Genomic DNA, 5,493 nt, shown 5'->3' on the forward strand with positions numbered 1-5,493 from the left:
CATAAACCCCCAAGGATTCACGTGCTATTATGATACAACTAATACCTATGAGAAAATAGAGCCCAGAGAAAGGGAGACACTCCAAAGTTCCTAACTGAGCTTTGATGTTGTGGTCTGGAGCCTGGACTCTCTCTCTCTTTTTCTCTCTCTCTCTCTCTCTCTCTCTCTCTCACACACACACACACACACACACACACACACACACACACACACACACAAACACACTTCACTGTGGCTCTAACTGACCTAGTTGGATGGTGAAGAGGACCAGGAAGACAAATGTCCAGAATGTCCAGGACCTCCAGCCTGGCACATAGTGCTTGCTCAGTGGACAGGAGCTCCCGTTCCTACTCCTCACTGAAAATAAAGTAAAAAGAAGGAAAATAAACAGCATACTCCAAGATCACTTGAAAACAGACTCACAGGGGCAGGGAAATAGTACCTCAATTTACACAGCAGACTTCCTTGCCTGAGGCTCCAGCATCCTAGGTTCAGTCCTTGACACGACCACAAATCAGACGTGAACAGTGCTCTGATCAACAGAATGAATAAACAATAAGCCGTTTTTTAAAAACATTAAAACTGGGAGTTGGGCGGTAGCACAGCCGATTAAGTGAACATGGTGCAAAGCACAAGGACCAGAGTAAGGATCCCGGTTCGAGTCCCCAGGTTCCCACCTTTGGGGGGGTCTCTTCACAAGCAGTGAAGCAGGTCTGCAGGTGTCTATCTTTCTCTCCCCCTCTCTGTCTTCCCTTTCTCTCTCCATTTCTCTCTGTCCTATCCAACAACAACAACATCAATAACAACAACAATAATAACTACAACAATAAAACAGCAAGGGCATAAATAACAAAGGAATAAATAAATATTTTTTAAAAAAATTAAAACTAAACCATACAGTTCTGTATGTATGGTCACAGGTGAAACACTTTTATTTTTCTCTGTGCTTCAGTTACCTCATCTGAAGAACAGATTATGAAAAAGTCCTCTTAGACTGCTTCTGAGTATCTGTTTGTTGCCAACCCAAGAGTCTCATCAAAACTGCCAGGCAAGTCCATCCCTTTCCCTCTCATAGCTTTTCCTTAGTGAATGAAAGTGGTTGGAGGCCCTTCACACACTTGTGACTCACTGACATCTAAGCCATTTCCACTGACATCTGAGAGAAACACAGAGCATCTGAAAAAGCAGACAGAAAAGTCAAGGTCATGGGATTCTCCCCTCAGCTCTGCCTCTCAATGAGTTTTTGTTGAGTGCTTGTTTGTTTTTATTTAATATGAGACTGAGACCAGAGTCCCCTGTGTTGTGTTGGAAATTAGCTCTGAGACCTAGGGCAGCTAAGGACTGTGCTCTAACCCCTGAGCAACCCCTCACCCCCACCCTAGCCTACTTTTGGAAACTTCTTAACAGCAAGAACTATTAGGAATCTGTTCAAGGTGATCAGGAAACAGGTCGGGAAGTTGTCTAGAGGCTCCTGAGTGTTCTGATCCACCATCAGACTGATTTATTCATCCAGCAGTGGAGTGCTGATATCTCTCCCTCACTCCATGAGCTGTAACATAAGGAAGAAAAACGTACACAGGGCAGAAGGGGGCTCCCGTGAGCTGTGCTGAGCTGTTCTCCCACTGTTCTGTGGGAGAGAGAATCCAGCAGGATCTAGCACCTTGCCATCAAAGTTATAGGACATATACAAAAACGGTTAAAAGAGGCAAAGAGAGAAAACACTGAGGGGGCACACTACATGTTAAAAAGTCATTAATTCTGTGACTGGTGCATTTAATTACTGTAAATACTCTGATTTCACTTAGCACAACATCCCCCAGCTTCATCTTAACTGTCATATGCAGGAGAATTATGACCCTTTTAAAGGCTGACTAATATTCCACTGCATCTATGCTACATTTCCTTTATCAGGCCATTCAGGACATTTCACTTCTTTTCATGTCTCCACTACCGTGCGACTTGTGACTTGAGCAGCTCTGAACCAGGGGCACAGCTGTCTCCTTAAGATCCTGGTTTCCACTCTTTGGGATTTGTTCCATCAGAGGGTAGCTCTATTCTCCACTTCTTAAGGCACCTCCATATAGTTCTCCTGAGTGACCACACAATGCCACCAATAGTGTAGTCACCGCAGGTGGGGGGGGGCAGGGGTTCGAACCTAGGTCCTTGCTGCATGGTACTATGTGTGCTTAACCGCACTAGCCCGCACCATTCCCAGTATTCTCGTGGATAACATGACATTGACACAATGGAAGGAAGAGCTCAGAGAGAACCTTCCAGTGAGAACTGTTACAGGCTGCACACCCACATGCCTACACGCTCCCACACTTACTGCTACAAGGAGAAATCTCTCCTTTGCAGACTTTATTTAATAGAAAAGGACAAGTGAGCTGAGGGCCAGGAGAGAAGAGAAGGTCTCCCAGAGGGGGGTCAAAACTCCGGGACTTTTTTTTCCCTCCCCCACATGGGTTATTGCTGGGGCTTGGTGCCTGCACTACAAATCCGCCGCTGTAGGCATCCATTCCTTCCTTTCTATTTTTTTTTATTTGACAAAACAGAGGGAGATTGAGAGGGGAGGGGAGATTGAAAAGAAAAGAGAATGACAGACATCTGCAGACCTGTTTCACTGCTAGTGAAGTGTGTCCCCCTCCCCCAGGTGGGAAGCAGGGGCTCGAACCCATTTCCTTCTGCATAGTGATACTGTGCTTGACCAGATGTGCCACTGCCGGGCCTCTCATATCTCTTTAGAGAAAGGAGAAGCTCATGAGTTCCTCTCACAAAGAAATTAATGAGGGAGCCGGGCGGTGGCGCAGCGTGTTAAGCGTATGTGGCGCAAAGCACAAGGACCTGCGCTAAGGATCCCGGTTCAAACCCCGGCTCCCCACCTGCAGGGGAGTCACTTTGCAGGTGGTGAAGCAGGACTGTAGGTGTCTATCTTTCTCTCCCCTCTCTGTCGTCCCCTCCTTTCTTAATTTCTCTCTGTCCTACCCAACAATGACAGCAATAACAAGAACAATAATAACAACAATGACGATAAAGAATGGCAACAAAAGGGGAAAAATTAATAAAGGAAGGAAGGAAGAAAGAAGGAAAGAAAGAAAGAAGAAAATGAGTAAATAAGACGTAGGTTTCTTTGCCTTCGAGGAAGCAGGGAAGCCTAACTCCATCCCTTCCTCCAAGATGCCTGGGAAGGCAGCCTGAAGTCTTGTGTTCTGCATTGGAGAGCCCCCTTTTGTTCAGATGCAGCAGTGCAAGGCAGTAAGCTTAGCCCTGAGACCAAGACCTCCTCCAGTCTGAGAAGTTAGGGCTCAGTTCTGTCTCTTGTCTCAGGGACTCCCTACACCCACCCTCTAACCCCCACTACCCGGTGAGTCTTGACAGAAGAAGGACAGGATTCTGCACCAGGGCTGGTAGTCATCTCTTACACATTGGGGGTGGGGTGGAAAAATTTTGCCAGAAGGCCTATCTAGATGAGGAGTTTCATAGAACCTTCTTGAAAGTGGAGTGATTTAGAGAAAACAGGCAAACTTTGTATATTTGGGGCCCTGAGTTCAAGTCCTCCTGTTTCATATGATGGGGGCAGTGCCCCGGTTCCCCCCCCCCATATATATCAACAAAAGAGGACCAGGAGAGTTCACTTGGTAGAGTATGCATCTCACCAAGCACAAGCGCCTGAGTTTAAGTCTCCCCATGGATGCACCATGGATGGCATTGTGGAGGTACATGAATGGTGCTGTGGTGCCATGGTGTCTCTCTCTTTCTCAAATAGAAAATGAAAAAATAATCTAGGGAGGTTTTTCAGTGGGACAGCATATTTAAGGCCTTGGGCTTACTTACACACACACACACACACACACACACACACACACACACACACACACACTAAAAGAAAGGCACTGGACAGAGAGTAGATAGGACAAAACCAGAGGCCTGACAAAGAAGACCTGGCATCATGGACTAGTACTCAGGGGGCTGTGACAGGATGTTCAGTGGTGGGAGATGAGGCTGGCAGGGCAGGGGTGGTGGTGGTGGTGGTGGTAGTAGAAGGAGGACATTGTGCACCACTGGAGGCCTGCAAGTTTGCCTCCAAGCATCGCCCAGCCTCTCTGAAGGTTCCTAAGGACAATCTGGATACACATCTGACCTGGGGCTGCCCTGTCACATGAGGCAGAAGGGCTTGAACCCAGGGCTTCAGACATGCAAGATTGGCCCATTCTCTGTAAATCACTCCATTTTCAAGACGGTTCTACGAACCTCCTCACCACATGGAGATGCACATCCTCCAAGAACTCAAGTCCAGCCTGGGGTTGGAATGACAAAGGGACAGAGTACCAGGACAGTGGCCTCCTGAGCAAGCAGGACTGTTTCCCCTTGGCCCCAGCTATTCTGTCTAAGTGGCACTAATCCCCTCTTTCTTGAGATCATGATGAGGCCTATGTGACTAGAGGGGGCTGGCTAGGTGGTCTGGATCCATTTCTGATTTAAAACACAAAAATCAACAGGAGGCAAAGTCTCTCCCCCTCCAGGGGGTTCTGACCAGAATGAACATGGAGAAAGTTTGCACAACAGGTAAAAGAGAAGAGGGAAAAAAAACACCACCAAACTCACCACCAGGAAACAGGAGAGTTTTACATAAGATAAGTGACATCAGCCCAGACACAGGGGTGTTCATCGCAGTAGACAAAGTGACCTGAGCAGTAAAGACCAGATTAGATAAAGAATAAAGATAAAGAATAGGGACGCTTCCAATGGAGGGGGTGGCATACAGAACTCTGGTGGTGGGAACTATGTGGAATTACTAACTTACAATCTTGTTAATCATTATTAAGTCACTAATAGAAATTTTAAAAAAGAAAAATAAATAAGTAACGCCCCCTGCCCCCAATCTCCCATATCTAGAATCTGTCCCCAGCAGGCTGGGAGCAGGGCTGAGGGTCAGCCTGATGTCCACAATGCGAAGCAAGGGAGCACGGCAGTCTCAGTGACAAGCAAGGTTGGCTCAGCACTGCCCGCTCCCCCTGCAGAAGCGCCCACTGAAGGCAGGGAGAAGAGAACAGACAGCGCTTCATCCTGGAGAACACAGGTACACACCGAAATAGCACAGAGGCAGAGGCAAACACTTGAGCTATGAACCGGTTCTGCTCTGTCCAGGAGATGATTTACACACGCTGTGACTCCAATGGAGGCCAGAGTGACAACTGAGCCGCCATCAGCTTAGACTCTAAAGAGTGCTCCCCCTGCCCGGTGCCAGTGATCACAGCAAATCTAAGGGTCCTGAGCTCTGAGAAGGGTTCAGTCTGGCGGTCCCGCCCTTGGGGCAGCCCAGTCTTCCAGATTCAAGACAGAAAAGCAGCAGCACCAAGCGCTCCCCCTAGTGGCCATATACTCTCCCTGCAATGTCCAAGCGCACCACAGCTGAAAAAAATCTGTGGCTCAGGGTCAGACCATGGCGGCTTCTCAGAGCCACTGCTCCTCCCTCCTCACCTGTTTCCATGA

General features: G+C 47.8%; 1 long non-coding RNA gene across 1 annotated transcript; it reads right to left on the bottom strand.

Annotated features, from left to right (window-relative positions):
• Nucleotides 1-275: 275 nt before the first annotated feature.
• Nucleotides 276-1,068, bottom strand: LOC132534942 (uncharacterized). The gene is made up of 3 exons (XR_009546702.1): nt 957-1,068; nt 443-532; nt 276-357 (listed from the first exon to the last, which is right to left on the bottom strand). It is a non-coding gene; the product is annotated as an uncharacterized LOC132534942 (long non-coding RNA).
• Nucleotides 1,069-5,493: the final 4,425 nt, after the last annotated feature.

Source organism: Erinaceus europaeus, chromosome 20, assembly GCF_950295315.1.
Source record: "Erinaceus europaeus chromosome 20, mEriEur2.1, whole genome shotgun sequence".
Lineage (NCBI taxonomy): Eukaryota > Metazoa > Chordata > Mammalia > Eulipotyphla > Erinaceidae > Erinaceus > Erinaceus europaeus.